Source organism: Equus quagga, chromosome 16 (genome assembly GCF_021613505.1).
Source record: "Equus quagga isolate Etosha38 chromosome 16, UCLA_HA_Equagga_1.0, whole genome shotgun sequence".
In the NCBI taxonomy this organism is placed as follows: Eukaryota; Metazoa; Chordata; class Mammalia; order Perissodactyla; family Equidae; genus Equus; species Equus quagga.
Window position 1 is genome coordinate 22,668,420 of NC_060282.1, and position 23,844 is coordinate 22,692,263.

The following is a 23,844-nucleotide window of genomic DNA, read 5'->3' on the forward strand; positions in this document are numbered from 1 at the left end:
CTAAGCAAACGTCAAATATTGATGAAACTTTACCACGCTTAAGCCACAAAATTAGTCTCAACAGATTTCACAGGATGGGCATCTGGGGCAAAAACTAACTAGATGTTCACTAACCAGGCTTCTGCTTCCTGGTCCACAGCTCAACTATATTTTACAGTCTCCTTGCATCTAGATAGGGAGACGGGATTAGTTCCGGTTAAAGGAAAGTGGGTAAAAGTGATTATACCACCTCCAAGCCTGGCCCCTGAATGTGTCCCAGTGATCTTTATGCATTCTCTCTTCACTTGTCAGCCAGCTCAGAGTAGCAGGGTGTCCAGTGTGACCCTAGGGGTAAAGTTACCAAGAGATGTTGCCTGGATCTCTGAGTTGTTGCTTGGAGAAGAGCCACTCAGGAAAGTCCACGGACCAGTTGCTTCATGTGAGAAATAAACTTGTGCATGTGTTTTAAGCCACTGAGATTTTAGAAATGCTCATTATATCAAGGAGCTGACTAAAACAGTATTGTGCAGACTGCATTCTCCAACAGATTGTGATTAGGTTAAAAATCTAGCATAAATAAAAATGAGGAAAAAGCTATGTGCCTGGAAGTTTAAAAATGCATTTTTAAACCACTCAGGTGAAAGAATAAATGATGAAAATTAGAATGTACTCAAAACCGTACAATAGATAGAATACTAATTGTCAAGATGTGTAGGTAATAGCTTCAACAGCCTTTATAGGAAAATATATAGCCTTAAATATTAACATTAAAAATAATGAGGGCTCAAGAATAATGAATTAGATTTTTAACTTAAGGAACTAGGAAAATAATGGCAGAATGAAGATCAGAGCAGAAATTAATGAAACAGAAAATGAACACGTAATACAGAGGCTCAATAAGCCAAAGGTTGATGTTTAAATTGAAATATAATTCATATACCATAAAGGTCACCATTTTAAAGTGGACAATTCACTAAAGTGTTCTTTAGCATATTCACAAATGTGTGCAACCATCATCACTAATTCCAGAACATTTCATTATCTCAGAAAGAAACCCTGTAGCTATTGCCAGTCATTCCTCATTTTCCCCTCCCCTCTGCCTGTGGTAACCATTGTCACTAAGGGTTTGCCTATTGTGGACATTTCATATAAATGGAGTCATTCAATATGTCGCCTTTTGAGACTGGTTTCTTACACTTTGCGTAATGTTTTCAAGCTTCCTCTATGTTGTAGCACATATCAGTCCTTCATGGTCCAATAACATTCCATTGTATGGATATACACATTTTGTTTATCCATTCATCAGCTGATGGATATTTGGGTTGTTTCCACCTTTTGGCTACTATGAACAATGCTTTTATGAACATTCCTATGCAAGTTTTGGGGTGGACATACGTTTATACCTCAATATATCTAAGAGTATATGTGAGTATAAAGGGCGTATATGTTTATACTTACATATACCCAGTTATCTTGGGTCTATACCTGAATTGCTTAGAATTGCTAGGTCTTATGATAATTCTATGTTTAACTTTTTGAGGAACTGCCAAAGTGTTTTTCAAAGCAGCTGTATCATTTTACATTCCTACCAGCAATGTCTGAGGTTCCAATTTCTCCATATCCTCACCAACACCTGTCACTTCTTGTCTTTTAGTGCCAGTGGGAGTGTAAAGTGGTATCTCATTGTGGTTCTGCACTTCTCCAATGACTAATGATGTTGAGCATCTTTTCATGTGCTGCTTCACTTATTTGTATATCTTTTTGGTAAAAATGTTTATTTAAATCCTTTGTTCATTTTTAAATTGGGTTATTTGCCTTTTTTATTATTAAGTTGTAAGAGTTCTTTACATATTCTGGATACTAGACATATAAGAGATACATGATTCAAAAATAATTTCTCCTATTCTACAGGTTTCCTCTTTATTAATGATATCATTTACAGCACCAAAGTTTTTAATTTTGATGAAGTCCAATTTTTTTTGGATGTGCACACTGTTTATTGGGTGCCTGTGTGCCCAGCATGGACTGCCACTGCTCCATCCCTCCTTACAAAGCTGTGATTCCTGGCCCCAGCACCCTTAACCCAGATGTGTTACACAGGCACTGGCTGGAGGCCACATGTGCAGCTAGAGAAAGGGAAGGGACTGGCTGCCCCTCCCCAGGTGAGACAACAGCAAAAGTATGCTTTAAAATGGAAAAATACTGTACGCACACACAGTCCTAGAAAAACCATTACAAAAAGGGAAATGAGTGTCCCTAAAACCAACATGTTGTATACGCTTAAAGCACTAAGTGAAAATATTGCATTTGAAAACGTTAAGAAAAAGGGTATAAACTTCAAGATGCTTTTATGTCGTGGGCCATGGAGTCTCCTGGTTTGGTCTGTAGTGTTTGGGGTTCCGTGTGGCAGAGGGTGGGCACACCGCTGGGTCCACCTCCTGTGTCAATCCGGCATCCCTCTTCTGGGCTCCTCAAACATGGAGTCAAGGAGTGGCCTGCCCCCTGGGGGTGCTCAAGAGGCGCTGATGGAGGCCTTTCGTCTCCCCTACAACGTCCCCTGTTCCCTGCCCGATGGTCTCCCCTGGAGTTCAGCCTCCCGGCTCCAGGGCCAATGGGAAGGCCCTGTCCGGAGGCCCAGTGACGGCACCTGGGCGGCTCCTCCCCGCAGGCCTGGTCCTAGGAGTGAAGAGGCGGGGGCCGCTCCTTCCCCGGCCCGTAGGCCAGGTGGCTGCGGCTGCAGCTTGGCCTCTTGGATGTACAGCTCCAGGAGGACCTTGGGGAGTTGCTTGTCCACCCTCTCCTTGGACACGCCGAGGCTCAGGAACAGCCCATGAGGTCCTGGAGCCTCAGGTTGGGCCTGAGCATAAGCTTCGTCCGGCCTGGCGGCCCAGCTCAGCTTCCGTCCAGGCGGAAGGGCTGCCCGGTGGGCTGGAAGTGCAGGAAGAGCTCCCAGCGCCGGTGCCAGGCGAGGAGCAGCTTGCAGCCGCTCTGCAGGGTCTTGCAGTGGTAGTTGAAGATGGCCTCACTGGTCAGGTCGCCCAGCAGCACCAGCTCCACGGAATTCAGGCACAGGGCCCCCCGGTCATAGACCTGCAGGATCCAGGTAATCATGAGCTCGTTGGAATTCTGCTTGAAGCGCTCTAAGATGGCCAGGAGCTGGGCGTAGGTGTAGTAGCGGTACCCTTACCCCATCTGATAGGCACCAGCACTCCTCTGGGCCATGGCCACGGCCGCCCCGGGCAGAGAAAAGCAGGGAAGCCCGGAGTGGGAGATGTGGCCTGGCCCTTTAACTCCTGGAGGAACTACCAATATGAGGTGGTGGGCCGCCCCTCAGCTTGAAGATACACCCAACCTTCACTCTCTCCAAGGCCCAGTTTATGTGTTTTTAATTTTGTAGCTTGTGCCTTTGGTGTCATAGCTAAGAACCATTGCCTAATCCAAAATCTCAAAGATTTATACCTGTTTTTTATAGTTTTAGCCTTTGTATTTAGGTATTTAATTCATTTTTAGTTAATTTTTGTATATGGTATGACATAGTGGTCCAACTTTATTCTTTTGCATGTGGAACTGCAGTTGTCTTAGCACCACTTGTTGAAAAGATTATTTTCCCCCATTGAATTGTTTTGGCATCTTTCTTGAAAACAGATTAACCATAAATGTATGGGTTGATTTCTGGACTGTCGGTTCTATTCCATTGACCTATTTTTCTACCCTTATGCCAGCACTACACACTCTTGATTATTATAGTTTTTAGTAAGTTTTGAGCTTGGAAAGTGAGAGCCCTCACTTTATTCTTTTTCAAGATTATTTTGCCCTTGCGGAGTCATTTTCATTTCCATGTAAATTTTAGGGTAAGTTTGTTAATTTCTGCAAAAAAAAGGTAGCTGGTATTTTGATATGGATTCTATTGAATCTGTAGATAATTTGGGGAGAATTGCCATCTTAAAATGTTGAGTCTTTCATGAACACAGATGTTTTCCATTTATTTAGGTCTTTAAATTCTTTCAGTGATGTTTTGTAGGTTTTGGTGTATAAGTCTTGTACTTAATTTGCTAAATTTGTTCCTAAGAATTTTATTTTTTGATGCTCTTGTAAATGAAATTATATTCTTAATTTCATTTTGGGCTTGTATATTGCCAGTAGAAATACAGTTGATTTTTGTATATTGATCTTGTATCTTGTAACCTTGCTGAAGTAGTTTTATTAATTCTATTACTTTTTAAAGTGAATTCCTGAGGATTTTTTGCATAAAACATGATACCATCTGTAAACAGAGATAGTTTTAGTTTTTTCTTTTCTATATGGATGCCTGTAAAATTTTTCTTGCCTAACTTTTGTGCCTATAACCTCTAGTATTATGTTAACAAGACATCCTTGTTTTGTTCCTGATCTTAGGGGAAAAGCATTCAGTCTTTCACTGTTAAATATGATATTAGTCGTGAGTTTTTCATAGATGCCCTTTATCATGTTGAGAAAGTTCACATCTATTGCTATCGGGTGTCTTTATCTTGGGATAATAATACTGGATTTTGTCAAATGCTTTTTTCTGCATGGAAGGAGATGATTTTTAAAATATTCTATTAATTTGGCTTATTACGTTGACTGACTTTTATATGTTGAGCCAACCTTGCATTCCTGGGATAAATTCCACTTGGTTGTGGTGTGTAACCCTTTTTATATGTTACTGGATTCAGTTTGCTACTATTTTGTTGAGAATTTTCACATCTATATTTATAAGGTATATATTGGTCTATAGTTTTCTTTTTTGGTGATTTCTTTGTCCTGTTTTGATATCAGGTTAATACTTGCCTCATAGAATGAGTTATGAAATGTTCCTTCCTCCTATTTCTTGGAAAAATTTGTGAAGGATTGGTGTTAATTCTTCTGTAAACATTTGATAGTGTGCACCAGCAAAATCATCTGGCCCTGGGCTTTTCTTTGTGGGAAATTGTTTTATTATGAATTCAATCATTTTACTTCTTTTAGATCTATTAGATTTTCTATTTGTTTTAAGTCACTTTTGTTAGTTTGTGTCTTTCTAGGGCTTTGTCTTTTTTATCTAGGTTGTCTAATTTGTTGGCACGTAATTATTCACAGAATTCCCGTATAATCCTTTTTAATTTTGTAAGGTTGGTAGTGATGTCCTGTCTTTCATTCCTGATTTTAGTAGTTTTAGTCTTCTCTCTTTTTTCCTCAGACAGTCTAGCTAAAATTTTGTCAGTTTTGTTGATCTTTTCAAAGCTCCAACTTTTAGTTTTATTGATTTTCTCTATTCTTTTTTATTCTCTATTTCATTTATTTCTGCTCTAATCTTTATTATTATTATCATTATTTCCTTTTTTCTGCTAGCTTTGGGTTAATTTGCTTTATTGTTTTAAATTCTTAAGGTGGAAAGTTAGGTTATTAATTTGAAGTCCTTCTTCTTTTTGAATATAGATATTTATAGTTATAAATTTCCCTTTAAGCACTCCTCTACTATACCCATTAGTTTTGGTATATTTTATTTTCACTTTTGTTAATCTCTACATATTTTCTAATTTCCCTCGTGATTTCTTCTTTGACCCACTGGTTATTTAGTATTGTGTTGTTTAATTTCCACATACGTGTGAATTTCCAAAATTTGCTTCTTTTATTGATTTCTAATTTCTTTCCATTGTGGTCTAAGAAGATACTTTGTATGATTTCAAACCTTTTAAGTTTACCGAGACTTCTTTTATGGCCTACAGATGGTCTGTCCTGGAGAATGTTCACGTATGCTTGAGAGGAATGTGTATTCTGCAGTTGTTGCATGTAGATGTCTGTAAGGCTTAATTGGTTTATAGTGTTGTCCACGTGTTCTATTTCCCTGTTGATGTCCTGTCTAGTTGTTCTATCTATTATTGAGAGTATAGTGTTGAATTACACATTTCTCTCTTCAGTTGTGTCAGTTTTTGCTTTATGTTTTCTTAGGTTCTTCTATTAAATGCATGTGTGTTTGTAATTGTTATATCTTTTTAAGGGATTGAACCTTTTATCATTATAAAATGTCCTTTGTCTGTAGTAACAATTTTTATCTTAAAGTCTATTTTGTTTTATATTAAAATAATTACTCCACCTGTCTTTTGGTTACTGTTTGCATAGTATATCTTTTTCCATCATTTTACTTGAAAGTATTTGTGTCTTCGAATCTAAAGTGTTTCTCTTAGAGAAGAAGTGCTTAAGGGATATTTATATGTAAATACCTATAGTAAAAAGAACACAGGTCTCAAGTTAGTAGCCTAACCTAAAGTTATTTTAAACATTTCTGAAGAACAATGTTTTCATATAAGGAAAGAGACCTGCCATTCCAGATTTAATCTCATTTTAAAACGATTGTAATTATGACAGTGTGTTATTACTGCAAGGATATGCAAAGTGACAAATTGAGCAAAACAGGGAGCTCAGAAACAGGCCCCCAACATATATGAAACAATTTGTGTCAGACAAGACATTGCAAATGAGTGTAAAAAGGGATGGACTCTGATAAATGGTGCTTAGATAATTGGTTATTCAACTGGAAAAACATTTTAAAAATTCGTTATGTACTTCCCACCATAAACTACAACTAATTCCAAGTAGATGGAAGATGTAAAAGTGAAAGGCAATATCTGAAAATTCCTAGAAGAATCTCTGGAAGAATGTTCTTGTGAATTTGGAGTAAAATTGTTTCTTAAGGAAAACACAAAGTACAAAGGAAATAACTGATAAAATTTATGTTCATTAAAATTTAAAACTTCCATTTATAGAGTAAAACCAACATATAGACAGTGAAAGGAAAGCCCTAGATTGGAAGAAGTTATTTGCTATCCATATAAGTGACTAAGGGTTAGTGTCCAAAAAAGATGAACAACACAATGAAAATAAGAACAAAAGATTTAAACATATATCTTACAGAAGAGGAAATACGAATTACCATAAACATGTGACAAGATATTCAACCTCATTATTAACCAGGGAAATGCTAATTAAAACCTCTCTGAGATACCATTTCATGCCTACCAGTTTGCCAAAAAATTAAAAGGTGTTTGCCATCCACTGTGGTGAGGATATGGACAATATAAATTCTCATTTTTTTGTGGGTAAGAGTATAAATTAGTACAATTGGAAAGCAGTGTGGCATTATATAATAGAGATGTGGATGAGCATTCCCTACACCAATAACTCCATTCCTAGGTAGATGTCCTTGAGGAATTCTAGCACGTGGATGACAAAAAGCACAAGACTGCTCAAGCAGCATTGTTCATAATAGCAGGAAACAGGAAACTACTCAAGTTGCCTACCGAAAGTTGAATGGGTTCCTTAGTTGTGATATATTCATAGACTGGAATATTATACCATAGTTAAAAAGAATGAAATACAGCTACTTGCTTCAACATAGATGAATCTTATAAATAAAATATAGGATGTATGAAGCCTATTGCAAAAAGTTTCATGTAGGATTTCATTTGTATAAATTAAAAAAAGGCAATTATCAAACAAAATATTACTTACAGTGTCATATAAAGGTGTCAAAGTATGAGAGAGAGAGGAGAAGAAGAACAAGATGAAGAGGAAGAGGAGGAGGAGGGAGATGAGGGGAAAGAGGAGAAGGAAGAAGAGGAAGAGGAAGAAAGACAAAGAAAGAGAAAGAGAGGGAGAGAAGAAAGGAGAGAAAGAGACGGGAAGACCAATTTTAGAATGGTGGTTCCCTCTGGAGGGGGGGAAGGGAAATTTGATTGGGGATGGGTACCCAGGGTACTAAGGGGGTTCCAAAGCTAAATATCTCAAATCTTTGGTGAGTACATGAATATTTATTATTTCTCTCTAAGGTGTACATAATATATTTTTATTTACTCTTGAATACATATATTTTACTGTAAAAATATATTCAGCCAGCCATGAGACTGTATTTTGTTATTCCCATGTTCAGTTTACAGAGAATATGGCTTAAGGACCAGGTTAGGCTGTAATCATTCTGGATTTTCAAGAGCATCACACAGAAAACTGAATGTTTACAATGGGCACAAAGTGACTTTTGCCCCTGGCTTCTCACAGCTAAATGAGGGGGTGTTTTAAAAAGTTAGCTTTGATGAAAGAAGGGCATGTTGAAGGAGATACCCAGTGAATTATTGCAGTAGGATTCGAATCTGAGCCAACCTTACTGTCCCCAGGAGGATTTGGTCTCACGTAATGTACATAAGGCCATGTCACTCTACAGGTCCATCTGCAGCTGCAAAATGATAACCAATGCTTGATGTTAGCACTTTGTATTTAGATCGCTGACCCCACTTTCCAAGTGTCTACAGACAAGTGGCCTGGACACATTGCAGTTTTAGAGAATTTTCAGAAGCAACCAAAACATTACCAACAGAGGTTAGAAATGTTTGCAGTGTGGACGAGAGAACATGCACTTTCACATCCTGGGCAAATCAAGAACCTGATGCTGAGAAAATTGATGTCTTAAGGAAAGATGATTTCCTAACGTGACTTTTGCAGGGTAAAAAGAGTTGAGATAACATCGGACATTAAATGACAGTTTCAGAATGAATATCTCAGTGGGCCAGAGACATTCAAATTAATATAAAGTACCTTTGCATTCTGTTTCAGAGGACCACCAGTCTCTACTCAAAATTCTTTTCACTGTCCTGATCAAAGGAAGGAGATCCTTTGACAGGCCATAAAAAGTTTGACTTCGGCATAGCTTGAGAAATACTAATGAGTTACTGGACGTACAAGGTGTGAAAAATAAAGTCTACAGTTGGGCTTCAGCACAGAGCTGAAAATTTTGCTTACAAATTACACAAACTAGAAAAAATTCTGTATGAAAGAATTGTGAATCAGGAAAAGAGAATAACTAAGATAGAGGTCAGTTTCCAATTATGATGCCACAAATTAAACAAGAATCTTTATATTTGTTTGCTACAATGCCTAGGGCAAGTCAGTCAACTTTATAGGAGGGAAAGTTTGGCACAAATAATGTTAAATGAGAGAAATTTTAAGTATCATATTGTATTAACATTTCACTGTAGATTTCTCCAAGTTTCTAGGGGAAGGCACAACACAGCCAAATCATATGAGAAGTTTTATGTACTCAGTACTCTATTAAGTAGTGTGGCAAGTCAGATGAACAATAAAATATGTTTCCTGCCCTCCTGGACTTCATAATCTAGCTAAGAACATACCATTAGGCTGAAATAATGAGACAAAAATGTGAGGCAGAAATAAGGGCGTTTGCTCTTATGGAAGGCTCTTAGCAACCTCACTCTGTGAGTCCTGGTAAAGAACTAGGCAGTTGGAGCATCTGCTGCTTGACTGCACAGGGACCCTGTTCATTCTTTTTTTTTCCTGGGGACGGTTCGCCCTGAACTAACATCTATTGCCAGTCTTCCTCTTTTTGCTTGAGGAACATTCCCCTTGAGCTAACATTCATGCCAATGCTCCTTCATTTTGTATATGGGTCACCGCCACAGCACAGCCTGATGCGTAGTGTAGGGCTGAGCCAAGGAACCGAACCGGGGCTGTTGAAGCAAAGCACGCCAAACTTAACCACCAGGCCACGGGGCTGGCCCATTCTTTCTGATTCCTAATTGTGCCTTGCTTTGAGCTCATATGCAAAAGTTGAAAGGACTCCTAACAGGACTTTGTTATTGAGCTTTATACAAATTAAAAACAGGAATTTAAAAGAAAGAAAAATTGCTTGGAGCAAGAGCATTGCAAAGTGATACAAGAGCAACTAATAGTAAGAAAGGAAATACAAAGGCTTTCATATACATGGCTCCAAAAGCAGAACCAGTGGAGAACATTTAGGAAAGGGGCGAGTAAGCCTTCCCTGCTCAGGCTTCCCTCTGAGCATGATGTTGCCCAGTGCAATGGCTGATAGCCATGTGCTGACTTTATCATTAAGAATATGTTAATGGCTTTCGTATATATTTAATTAAACTGGAAATTGTGTAATACGTTTGAGAAATCTTTCCATCAAAATTAGCTCAAATAAAACCTTTGGGCATGTAAAGGGGATAAGCCTCAGTTATCAGGACAAATCACAGTGGACCACCTCATTACCCTACCATCCTGGATAAATGAGGCATCACTCTATATTGCTGAGTCTGCCATCGTGTGGTGCAGAACATATTTTCTATATTATTATAAAATAAAATTATAATAAAATATGATTTTTGTAATATTACAACTTATAAAAGTAGTTCCTAAGGCAGCAAATTAGTCACATTTCAGGCACGGTAATAGAAGGAAATTCTAGATCAAATGGCTTATTGAATTGATAAGCTCAAGTGAAAATAAGTATACGTTTCATGTAGGCCTCTGTTTTAATATTTGAATGTGGAGTTTTCCAGCGTTCTGGGATAGTGCACAGCACATGTAACAGGCCATGGCCATGAATATCATTATCCACACATAGATGTTTTATAAAAGGAAATTGTGCATCTAGATTTTTAATCAGAACAGAATTTGAGGAGTGTTTGCCATGATGACAAGACTGATTTTGGAAAAAAAATAAGAAGATGGTGGGAACTGTAATGCAGGCTTAAGCAACGGCAGATTTTTCTTTTATTGATTATCCATTTATTTTGTGGGATTTCGACAGTGAAAGAGACCTGAGAAGCCATAAAATCAGTCCCTCAAATTCAAATTGAGAAAAGTGAATCATCTCTCACACCCACCCTGGTTGGTAGTAATTAACTTGGGGGCAGCTCAGTTGCTCTTCCATGAAGTTGTTCTCCTAGGGGTCGAACTTATCTTAGTTTACTTATTGGATTCATCCTAAGCACTCAAGGTGCTTTTGAAGGATATGATGCAAATTCTTAGCATCATTTAACATTTATTGAATTACATCCTCACATGACTTAGAGCAGACCCTAAACTTAGTGAGAAAAGCAAGATGTTGTTTCTATTTTATGGAGAGAATAACCAAGGTGGGCGGATAGGGGGAAGACTCTCCCAAAGTTGGACAGAAAATTTGGGGAGGAGATTAGGACCCAGTTAGGTTATCTTTGGTAGATTGCCCTCGTTTGCTGGAAAAATATATCTCAGGGAGAAATAAAAGGTATTGAGAAAAAGAAGAGTTAATTCTTGGACTCTGGAATGGTAGTTGGGATGCTTAAGCATAAATACTTGGAAGGGTGGTGGTTAAACTCCTGTATTTACTTAGCCATCTTTCCATTGCCTTTGGTGTCTGTCACTAGCTGAGGAGAGACGGGAGCAACAGGAAAGAGAAGTAGTAAAACCCGATTATCTTTTATAAATGTGAAAATTGATGGATATGGTAGATTATTTTCAATGTAGAAACTCAAAGTTCTATGCCTAATTTTATTTCAAAAAACTTGTTGGTTGTGTCAGTAGAACCAGAGCCAATGGGTTCATTTAAAATCCTCTTATCTGATTGGAATGACTAAAAGAGATCCTAGACCACCACATGATTTTGGCCTCCCAGTTGAAACCCCCCATACCCCTACCATACACAGACAGTGCTGACTGTGAGCTCTTCCCATGCTGTTTCCAGGGTCATGTCTGCCCACTACTCTGTTCCAACTTGAACTCCTCTGTGATTTTGACCATACGTCTCTGGCTGAAGCAGGCTGCTTAGGGCCCTAGGTTGAGGATTGTGTGTGTTGAGGGAGAATGTGTTTTTCTTTCTTCAGGCTGGACCCTGCCAATCTCTATAAAGAGAGTTATCCTAGAAAGTCTATAAATAGGATTCTAATCTACTGCACTTCTTCCTGGGAAATTCCAACTTTGGCTGGAATTTTGCGTTTTAGAAATTTCTATCAATGTAATGAGTATTTTTGGCCTCTTGTCCCCTACCCTCAACATCTTGTTTTTATCCTTTTCCTTTATTTCAAATAAAGCCATTTCTACTGAAGGAGAAAGGAAAGTGGGGGGGAGGGAATAATGAATACTGGAGGTCGATTAACGTATTAACGAGAATGATTATTCTTGATTCATGACTTCTGAAAAAACATATGATAGTTCTTCAACATAAGGAAAAAGATGAACAAAGAGGAAGAGAAAATCTTTGTTGTTTTATTGATCTACCTTAAGTGTATTCTTTCATCTCAGAAATAAGCTTGTACAGAAGCTGCTGCCTGTATGTGCTGGATGGATGGATGCTCCTGTATCCATATTATTCCTACTGCTTTTGACACCCCCACCCCCAGCCCTTGTCAAAGGCAGCTTCTTCTAATACAAGTAAAATCATACAAAACATCTAAAGGTCTTTTGGTTTCTAAATGGATAAGAATTTGTTTCTGAACTGAAAGGAACATTTTTTTTTCTTAACAAAATCTGATAATTTCAGGATAAAACATATGATAGGTCAACATTGCTTTCCTGTGACAGCCCTAAATGGGGTGACCCAGCAAAAGGATCTAGTGAAAAACTAAAAATAAGAGTAATAACAGTTACTGTGCTCAAGCACAGGAGGGGTGGAACATACCAATGGTGATTACATATATTTCATATATGGTTAGTATCATAAAAGATTGACACATATTTGCTCTGGGGACATGACAAGAGGAGAACCTTGTGAATGTTTGGGGAATTAAGAAGACTTCATGGAAGAGAAGGCTTTAGAGAAGGGAGTACAGAATGTCTAAGAAGGAAATGGAAGTCAGTGGATCTAAATATAGAAGTGTTGATGGTGGGTGTGTCTCTGGGGAAAATGAGTTTTCTGTTTGACTGTGGGATATGTGAATGAATGAGACGTGAGACAAGGAGAGAAGAGCCTATTGTGGAGGTCTGAAACACTTGTACTTGAATTGGTGAGCAGTGGTTTTTAAGCATGAATGTTAATAGGTTTGGAGTTTATGAAAATTAGACTGTGGACCGGAAAGACTGGAAAGGAAGCAGAATTAGCAGTCAAGAGAATTTTCTAGTAGAAATTGTGAGAATCTAAACTAAAGGAGAAAGATTTCATTGGCTGAATCTTCATGAAACTAACATATTGAGTGATTGAGTAAGCCAGAGATCGCTTAGAAAATTTAATAAAAATCTCTGGAAACTCTCCAGAAAAATATCACTTTTGCACATACTCATAAAATGTTGCTTATAATTTCAGGGGGTTTATAGATCCCCAGGAACCACAGACCTTTTAGCAACTTATGGACTACAAGTTAAGCATCTTTGATTCTGGGTGATTTGATTGGCATTTAAAAAATGAACCAATCAGTTGTATAACAAAAATTGTTTACCATTTTGAACATAATATAGATCAGAATTTCCCACTTTTTAAACAACCCTAGTACAGAGTTTGTGGTCAACAGTTTTGGAAATTGTTACATACTCCATTATCCTCTGGAAGATTAATATCACATATCATCATGTTAAATGTTCTACGGTAAAGAACACTGGCTTAACTCTGTTTACTTCAGTGCTTCCAACCATTGATCCAGTGGTTGTCAGAGCCTGTCGCTGCAGTCTTCACTCAGGAACAACTGCTAAATGGTTTCAGAATCTTGAGATATAAATAGGACTTAGGCTCCAAGGACATATAGTTAGCCCTTTGCATCTGCTGTCACCTCTCCCAACTCTCCTTACTGTGAATCAGGAGATAGACATTCTGCTCTTTACTAACTAGCTGTGTGACCTTGGGAAAATTACATACCACAGAATTCATATCTGTAAAAGGAGGGTGTGAATATCTATGCTGTGTGTTGGTGGTTCTCAAACCTGAGTGTTCATCAGAATTGCCATGAGGGCTTGTTAAACACACATTGTTGGGCCCCATGTTAGATTGTGAAGGTCTGGCCTGAGAATTTGTGTTACTGTCGAGTTCCCAGGTGATGCTGATGGTCCATGGACCAAACTTTGAGAACTGCTACTCTAGCATTTTTGTGATCATGTGAACTCTTAGACTCTTTCCCACTAACTCATTTCCTCTCTAGAGCTGGTGACTCACTGTCTAGCCACTCCTGTTTTGGGTCTGAAGCTCCACAAATTCTCGATGCCTCAGTCTATGTAATGGTACTTAATGGTGTTTTCTGAGGAAGACTACTGCACCCATCATAAATGCTTTTTAAAATTTCAAATGTGTAGAGGGCACTAAGGAATTGTGTTGCCGTACTGCTGACATGGTATAAAACAAACTTTTTGGGATACTACATAATTGATGAACCAAGCCAACGTGCCGATAAACTTTGCAAACGACCTATTTACATGACATTTCTGTTAGGGGAACACTGCTCTTTTTAATGTATCTGTTAGTGTGGGTGCTGCTTAAACATGGAAAGGATTGCCTCTGTTCAAAATACATGTCAGCAGCTTCCGCAGGGCCAATGCTAGGACAAAATGATGACACTGATAAAATTTGACTTTGGGGTCCCTTCGCTCTGTGTTCAATCATTTAATAAATATTTACCCATCATTGACATGAAGCTAGATGCTTCAGGGGATACAAAGATAAATCAGATCAAATCCTTGACTGCAATGGAATTTATAACCTAGTATAAGACATAAGATGTGTACATCCATGGAGACAGTGAGCAGGGCTGCTGTATTATTGCCTGGGCTCGATGACAGTAAATCTAATTACGAGTTATGTGACCTCGGACAACTTATGTAACCCTTTTGAGCATCAGCTTCATAATAGTAGATAAGTAAAATAATAACCCATAGGATCAACTGTGCCTTCATTGTGAAAATTCACACGAAGTGTTTTCCACTGTACTCGAAATATAGTATGTGTTCAATAAATGGGGCAATTTTTAAAACTATCACTATAAAAGTAGAGAGTGATAAATATAATAGATAATTTCTGAGTGCTTACGATGTGTTGGCTGTTGAACTCAAAGTTTTTCATGTATTTCTTCGTTAGTCCTCACCACAGTCCTTACGAAATTGAGAGCATCATTTTCTTCATTTTGTAGATGAGAAGCAGAACTCAGGGACCTTCAGTAATTTGCCCAAGGTCCTACAGCTTGAAAATGCCTGAGCTGGTATTTAAACAACAGCATTCTGTCTCCAGGGCTTGCACCCTTAACCACTGTGTATACAGCTCCTTAATAAATGCTCCGAGAGGGATAAACAAGGCATTTGGGAAGGTCAGAAGTAGCAGCGAAAACTCTCTAGGAGGAACTGCTGTATGATAAAGGCTTAAAATTTGAGCTGGGACTTGAAGGATAGAGGGATTTTGACTCTGCACATTCTCATCTGCCCTTTTCTTGTTCAACATATTTATTTATTCATTAAATATTTATCCAGCACTTATTTTGCACCAGGCATTGTGGCAGGGGCTGGAGATGCGCAGTGAATAAGAAAGGCACAATGTCTGTGATTCAGCGTCCATGCCTTGATGGACCTCACGGTCCAGAGGTGGAGACGGTGATCCAGCAGACACTTAAGGAGTAATTGCCAAGGAGAAATTTAGGATAATGATTAATTCAGGAACTACAAACTGAGGGCTCACTCCATCCTAGGCTGTGCTACATTCCACAGGGGACACAAAAATGAGTAAGACATGGTTCTGTTTCGTTCAGTGGTTAGTACTTCCCTGGGAAGTACTTTGTGTTCTCTTCTTCATGTCTCTTGTGGCTGTATGTATTCCTTGCTGCAGTTGAAATGTCTTTGATCTGCAATCCATTCATTCAAAGTCATTTATGATCTCTTAATTTTTAAATAAACTGATGTGCTAGGATAGCCTTTTTAAATTATTGATCCATTCCTCCCTGTTCCCCAGCATTTATTGTTTACCCATCTCTTCTATCTCCACCTTCATTCATGCATCTAAAGTTGGTGTTTTTTTTGAGGAAGATTATCCCTGAGCTAACATCTGCCACCAATCCTCCTCTTTTTGCTGAGGAAGACTGGCCCTGAGCTAACATCCGTGCCCATCTTCCTCTACTTTATATGTAGGATGCCTGCTGCACCATGGCTTGCCAAGCAGTGTGTAGGTCCACACCCCGGATCTGAACTGGCGAACCCTGGGCTGCCGAAGCAGAATGTGCGAACTTAACGGCTGCATCACCGGGCTGGCCCCGCATCTAAAGTTTTGTACACACATTGCCTAAGGAAATGGATATTATATGGCAGAAAATCTGGGGGAAAAAGTCCTCCTTTCTGGCTGCAGTTTCTAAAAGCGTATGCCCTCAAAGGAAGAGATAGAACTTTTGGCATAACCCGCCACAATAGGCAAAGGCTTCTTGGGCAGATAATGCTGCTAGCAATGTTGGAAAATGACTGAGATTATGTTTCTGCCACCTCTGCTGTGAATGAGGAATTGAAAAAAAAATTCAGTTAAATTATAGAAAAATAAAAAACGGTGTATACTTCTTGCCTGATTGAGTTGGTGGGTATTGGACTCCCTTGCACTGATTCATGCTAAGGTTTATGATCCTTTCCAGAGGATTTTGGATTTCAACAGAGACTCTTAGTATTATATGCATTCATCCAATAGGTACTTACTGAGCATCTTGTATGTGCCAGGTAAGTGGCTGGCATTGCAGTGTGGAGCAAGAAGAGACACAGATCTTGCTGAATAATCTTTCCTTCAAGGCAAAAAGTCATTAAGCAAATAGTTACACCTATGATGTGAAATGTTGTTGTTAGGCCCATCAAGTCAATTCAACTCCTAGCGACCCTGTGCACAGCAGAGCAGAACCCTGCACGGACTTTCTGAGCCGTCCTCTCATCTCCCAGTGCTTTAACAGACAATTCTCTGATGCTATTCATAGAATTTTCATGGCCAAGTTTTTTTGGAAGTGAGTGACCGCGTCCTTCTTGCTAGTCTGTCTTAGCCTAAAAGCTTCATTGAAACCTGTCCACCATGGGTGACCCTGCTGGTATTTGAAATACCAGTGGCATAGCTTTCATCATCACAGCAACACGTAGCTGCCAGTGTATGACAATTGACAGAAAGGTGGTGTGGTTCCCTGATTGGGAAGTAAACCTGGGTTGCTGAGGTGAGAGCACTGAATCTTAACTACTAGACTGCCAGGGTTGGCTTTCAGATGTGAAATTACACGTCTGAAAATTGCCACTGAGGAAAAAGGTATATGAGTATGTAGCAAGGGGATCTGACCTTATCTGAGGGGGATCTGAGAAGTCTTTCTGAGAAGTGATATTTAAAATGAGACCTGAAAATGAACAGAAGCTAAGTAGGTAAAGAGGGGTAGAGAGAGCCAGCATTCCAGACAGAATCAGGATTTTAGGCCCTTCCATGTGGTGGCAGAGCAGCTAGAAAAAAATATTGGTTGGAGAGAGTAGAGAAAGAGACTTTTGATCACAGAATGAGGGCAGCTACTGACAAAGAGTTATCCTGAATGTGAATGCATATTCTGTGCGCAGATGCTGCTTATGTGTTTCCCATTATCTCTGTGTGTGTCTCCCTGAGGCTTCAAATCCTGGGGTGTTCAAGGCCAAACCCTTCATTGTTCCCCACATCTGCCCCTGTTCCTGAGCGTCCCATCTTGACAAATGACAACTCTGTCTTTGCATTTTGTATAAGCCGAAATCCTCAGCATCATCCTTTCCTCGTCCTTCTTTCTCATCCCCTATATCCAATCAATCTTCGACTTCTGTCAATTCTGTCTCATTAATATCGCCCACATCTAACTCACTTCACTCCACTCCCGCTGCCACTGCCTGAGCTCGAGGTCAACACCCTCCAGCCCGGCTCTGTGCATACAGAGCTACTTGAAATTCTTCTAAGAAGCTGCATCCTTTCCCTGTCTCCAGGTTTTCAGGCATATCTTTCCTTCTGTCCGGAATCTTCCTTCTTTCTCCCTGTCCTCCACGAAGAAACTCCTCTATCCACAGGATGCCTCTGCTTTGAGGAACATTCCCTGACGATCAGCCACGACCACCATGGAGATGAAGTTGTCTTTTCCACCTTCATGTTCACTCTAAATTCCTTGTGCTTATCCCTATCAGTTATTTGTTTATTCATCTGTCTAGACCTGGGCTGTCCAATATGGTGGCCATTAAACACTTGGAATGTAGGTAGGACGAATTGAGATGTACTGTAAGTGTAAAACACCATGTTTCAAAGACATAGTACAAAAAATGCAAAATATTTAAGTAGTAATTTTTTTGATGCTACTTACATGTTGAAATGATAATATTTGGGATATAGCAAGTCAAATAAAATATATTACTAAATTGAAATTCACTGATTGCTTTTTACTTTTTAAAATATGCCTACTAGAAAATTTAAAAGTATATATATAGCTCACATTTGTGCCTCCTGTCATGTTCCTTTTGGATAGTACTGGTCTAGACTCTAAGAAACTAGAGCAAAGGTCAGTAAACTATAGCCAGTGGGTCAAATCTAGTCTGCCACCTGTTTTTGTAAATAAAGGTCTGTTGGAACACAGCCAGGCTCATTCCTTTACATTCTCTGTGGCTGTTTCCCATTCCAGCAGCAGGGTTGAGCAGTCACGATGTAGACTATATGGCCCACAAGCCTAAAATATTTACTCTTTGGTCTTTTACATAAAAAGTTTGCTGATCTCTGTCCTAGAAGACTGGTATTGTATTTTATTCGTCATTGTATCTCCAAATCATTGCACAATACCTGGCACGCAATAAATGTTTACGGAGTGAATAAATGTTTGCTGAGTGAATAAATGTCTATCCACTAGATGTTTGTTCAGTGAATACAAGTTTAAGAATTACATTGGGAGGATCATCACTAAAATTAGTTTATGACCCACAGCCGTGGTGACCATATGATTGAAACTAAAAATTCAAATATGACCTGATAAATCGATATGTACTTGGGTAATAGTCATATGCAACATTCAAAATTGGAATGCTCTTTGAAAAGCTAGAATACATGATCCTCAATTCTATCATCATGGACTATCTTGATTTTGGAGTAGACAGAGATATTTCAATTCTGCCTGAAACAGGGTGGGATGGAGTGTTGTATAAGTGAGAAGAAGAATTATCTCAAAGTTTGGATATTTGCATTAAGGGTTTGGGTCATAACTACCTTTACTGTTATGTGACTAGTTACCCTGATAAAGAGCTGTGCACTCTATTGATATTGCAGAATGGAATCTGAAAACTGGAGAAGGGAGAGTGATGGAGACTAAAGCCCAACAAGGAAGAGACTCTCGAGAAAGCAATATCTCAGTCCTTTTGCAAAAAACCTGATCTTCCAAAGAGGATTCCTGGATGTAACTTTCCTGTAGGTGCATCCATATGGGCTTTCTACAGGCAGGTTCTGCCTGGAAATTTAGAGCAGTAAATCACATGGAACTCTGAATCTGGTTTGTGTACATGGGAATTAAATCTTATATCTTAAAAAAGGGGCTGAGAAAGAGTGCTGGATGAGAATTAAGTATATCTTCACACTTTGATCCAAATATACGTCTGTCAGTTACTCTCAGCTCACAAATCTGCAGCAGTTAGAAGATACAAAATCACTTTCTTTTACTTTTCTCTGTCAAATTGTTGATGAAAATGATTTCACAAAATTGAAACGGCCAGAATTACTATAGATGAGAATCAAATTTCAGGTCTTGGTTATGCAACATTATCTATCTCATAAGAACCAGTCACTTAAAAAAAATTGTAATATTTCTCAGTGTTGCATTGGATCTTTTCTTTTTTAATAATTAAAGGTATAAAAGCTACTAGATATACTCATTGAAGCAGGTAGAGTCCGCAGGGCTATTCTGAAGGGAGTCAGAGAGGTTTTTTTTTTTTCATTAGAGCAGGTTTGGGAAGTAAATGAGAGAAGAGAGAGAGTAATACTCATTAGTAATATATGTGATCAATATAGGAAGGCAAAATTAAGTATTTGATGATATTTTTACTTTAGCTGGTTCAGAGAAATGAGAGGTTATAAAGTTGATATGATCACAAAGCTGTATCTATTCATCTCTCCATCCACCCATCCACTCGTCTATCAATCGATCTACCTACAGTTACTTAGTAAACTTATTCTTACATTTAATAAATTACTATTTGTCTAGCTCTGTAGTAGGTGTTATGGAAAATGCAAGGGAAACAAGAAACAATTCTTTTCCCTGAAGATTCATAGAATTTTAGGTGTGAAGATACTTTAAAGATGATGATATTGTAATTCAACACTTTTTTTTGAAATAAAGAAGCAGTTGTTAGGTGATTTGCGTAATATAATACTAAAAGTATTGTATAGTAGGCCACAGGACCCTAGTTCCTAATCCAATAAGTTTTCTACTGACACCAGTTGAGTGAGTCAGACATATATATCTACTTAAAAAGTTAAAGAATAAATAATCCCATGTCATCGTGCAATCAAGTGTGTGATCATCAGACATGCTTGATCTATGGGGCTTTGAAGAATATCCATCACTGAGCAAGATAAAAGTAAGCTTGAAGGGTGGAAGTGAGTGTGGAGTTGGACTTAAAGGAAATACAGAGTTTGGGATCATAAATGTTAGGGAGGAGATATCCTAGGTGTGCTAAACAAAAGAAGGAAATGCAAGGGGAGGGGAACTAAGCAGAAGAGAAGGGAAAGACAAGGTTAGTTAGACAAGGGCCAACAACAGTGGTGGAGGTGGCCCTGAGTGGAGGAGAGGGCCTCTGTGGAGGAGCTGGTACGGTGAGGTTGGGTCAGTGACGTGAGAGCCATCCATGTAAGAAGGTTGAATGTCTGCTGGCGAAGTTTTTTTCTGTTAGTAAGAGGCTAAAGCGTAAGTCAGGCTTTTGGAAAGTTTATGCACTGTATTCCCACTCTAGAGAAAGATAAAGTATTCCTCAAGGATCCAGGAAGGAACTCAAAAGGAAAGAAAATCATTCTGGCAAATTAAATAAATATGGCGGTAAGTGTATCATGTTTTGTTTTTCATATCTTTATATTGCATACTTCCTGATGTTTGATCAAAATTTACTAGTTTGATGGGAAAATATAAATGAGAATATTTGAAAAAGCCCACAGAAAACTAATAATAATATGCACAGACTTATTTTCAGAAATAGTCAATTTCTGCTCCACTTGGGTTTGGATTTTTTTTTAAGGTTTTGATATACTGCTCAAATTATTGCTTATGTGGGATGAAATGCATCCTTAAACACTATACTGTCACATTAATATCTGCAAATCACTCAGAACACCATCACTGGCAGATAGTAAATATTTTATATCGTATTGAAACATAATATTTTCCTTCTAAAGTATTGGAATCACATTCCTTTTAGGCTCTTCCCAAAAGTCTCCTTTGAGAGACTTAAAAAACGATCATGCCTAAAGCTTCATCGTACAAATTCACCAGTGAATTTTCAGGCAGGAGTTTTTAGTTTTGATTTTAACTCCCATTGATTTCGTGTACCAAATTCTGTTCTATATCATCACTGTGTATTGCCATTGCATGTGCACATGGAATTGGAATGGAAGAAGAATCTATAGCTTTTTACTTCTTTTTCTCTCTGATTTCTTATAGCGTAAATAGAAAGTTTATATCTATATAAATAATGTCAACCTTCAGCTATTTCTCCAACTTCATTTTTATGAGTCTGCAAAAGATGATCAGTTATTGTGACCAAGCTCTTTCAACTGCACAGCAGTTGCTGCCTTCATTTGCATAATTAACTTGCCTTTCCGTGAAGTGAGATGATATGAACAGAGGGAAAATGTGGACACTCATTGTCTGTTGTTATTGAGAAAATGAAGGTGGAGAGTATAAGCAGGGATGTCATTGCCCCCTTATCTCCTCAAGGTTTGGCTTGAGTAGTTGGCTACCTTAACACTTCCTTAAACATTCTTCCTTATTCTTTTTCAAGGACCTGATAATCTATTGAGGGAAGTGCACAAGAACAAATACCTTGTACATCAGAAGTGCTGTAAAGTGGATTGAACAAAGCACCATGAACATGTGGAATTTGCCCCCTTTTCCAAGTTGATAGAGAAGATTGACTACTCATTTTAGTTTCTGATGCACATTCTTCTGAAAGTAAACAAGCGTAGTCTGCTTAGACTGTGGTTACTATTATTGCTTGTCATCTTCAGATATGGGCAGGACATTCTGAATAGATGATGTTATGGAAGGCAAGAAGATTTTCCTATGCTCCTACACAGTGTGGCTAAGAGTGTGGGAAAATGGGCACTCATATTTTGTGGGTGGTGGGTGTATCAGAGGATGTCAGTAGACTCTCCTGGAAGCAATTTGGTAATATGCCCCGTGAAGGCTTTGTGCATCTTGATTGCTACTGAATCCTTAATGCCTAAAATTCTACTGGAATAAATGCATAAATTAATAAATGCAAAAATCCTTAAAATTTTGCATAGGCTTTGATGCACAAATTTTAATGATAAGAGTTAGAAATCAAATAAACCTAGTATTAAGATTTAGCTGTAAGAGTATTATCTTATTATTTGTAATACTAAAAGCTCAAAATGGCTCATTTGGGTTTATCAGTATGATTGAGCAAAAATTGCATAGCATCCCTACTATGGACTATTAGGCAACCACGAGTGATGATGTCATGCAAGAATATATAAATGATACAGAAAAATGCATGAGACTGTTTTATAAGTTGATCATAAAGCAATGCATGGAATATCAATCCATTGTTATAAGATGATAAAATAAGAACTTTTAAAAGGGTGTCAAAGAAGGGAGTTTACCAGAGGCTCAGATATTGTCTCTAATAGAAAAAATACTTCCCAAATTTCAATGACTTAAAACAATAACTCTATAGCTATATGGCTATTAGGAGTCAGCAGGGAAGCTCTGCTTCTCAGAGTTGCTCAGGCTCCCAAGATGAAGAAGGCATCAAAACTAATGCTGATCACTATGCCATATGGAAAAGAGCTTCTTTTCATAGTTGATTTTGGTCAGTTCCTTGAACCAGTAGGCACATACACGGTTCTTTACTGACACATCCCTCTCTCTGTTTCATCTTAACTGCAGGTATCTTAAGCCAACCTAGCTTCATCGGAAGAGCCACAACTTCAGTCTTTTTTATTTGGGCTCTTTTGTCTAAATGAAAGACTAACTCAGTGCCGTCTTAACTCATTCAGAAGTTTAACAGTGAGTGTGAAAACCATACCCTTGATTTATTCCTTGACACAAGGCGGTGTTCTGATCTTTCAGTCTTTCACCGATTGGTGATAAGAAATAATTACCTCTTCCAATTCTGCAAGTCTCCAAATTTTCTGAGCCACCTCTGTTACCTGCCATGCTTGCTTACAAATCAGTTAATTATGTTCTTAGCTCATTCTTTTTATTGTAGTACCTTGTCCAGTGCAGCCAACACCAGTCAACACCTGCTAGAAAAGTTCTGTTTCCCAATCACTCCTGTAAAACTACAAGTTGACAAAGTATATTACCTTCGTTTTAAGTTATCACAGGTGACAATTTTACAAAACAGGTTGTCTATGCATAGATTGTGATCTTCCCAGCTGCAACCTAAGATTCCTTGCTCCCTTCCAACTGAACAATGAGCCAGAGCCACATATTTTGGGTTTTGAATACAATATTACTCAAATTCTCAGTTCTTAGTTTTGTATTCACTAGGATAAGAGAGATGTAGTCCTCAGTTTTGTATGTCCCTGAAAATTGATTGTCATCAAATGATTTTGTCCCAGGCAACTGGAATACACATTCAAATTCATCAGAGGTTATGGATAAAAGTGCCGCTTTGCTATTTTAAAATTGAAAGTCTATTTAAGTGGCTAGAATACCTATGATCTCTAACCAGAAAATATTCTTCCCTGAGTCAGGGCATTCCAGAAACCTGTATTTTAATCGGAGTGTTTCTTGGTTGCTAAGTGTTAATGGATTTCTGAATCATGAGTGGATATTATTGTGGGATAATTCATCCAATCTCTGTAGAAGCTTGACCTCCCTTCTGGCATCATAGCACTCAACTGTTCATTGACTGGGACACTTTCTTTTGACAGGGCTGTCTTCTTGCTTACATTCTAGG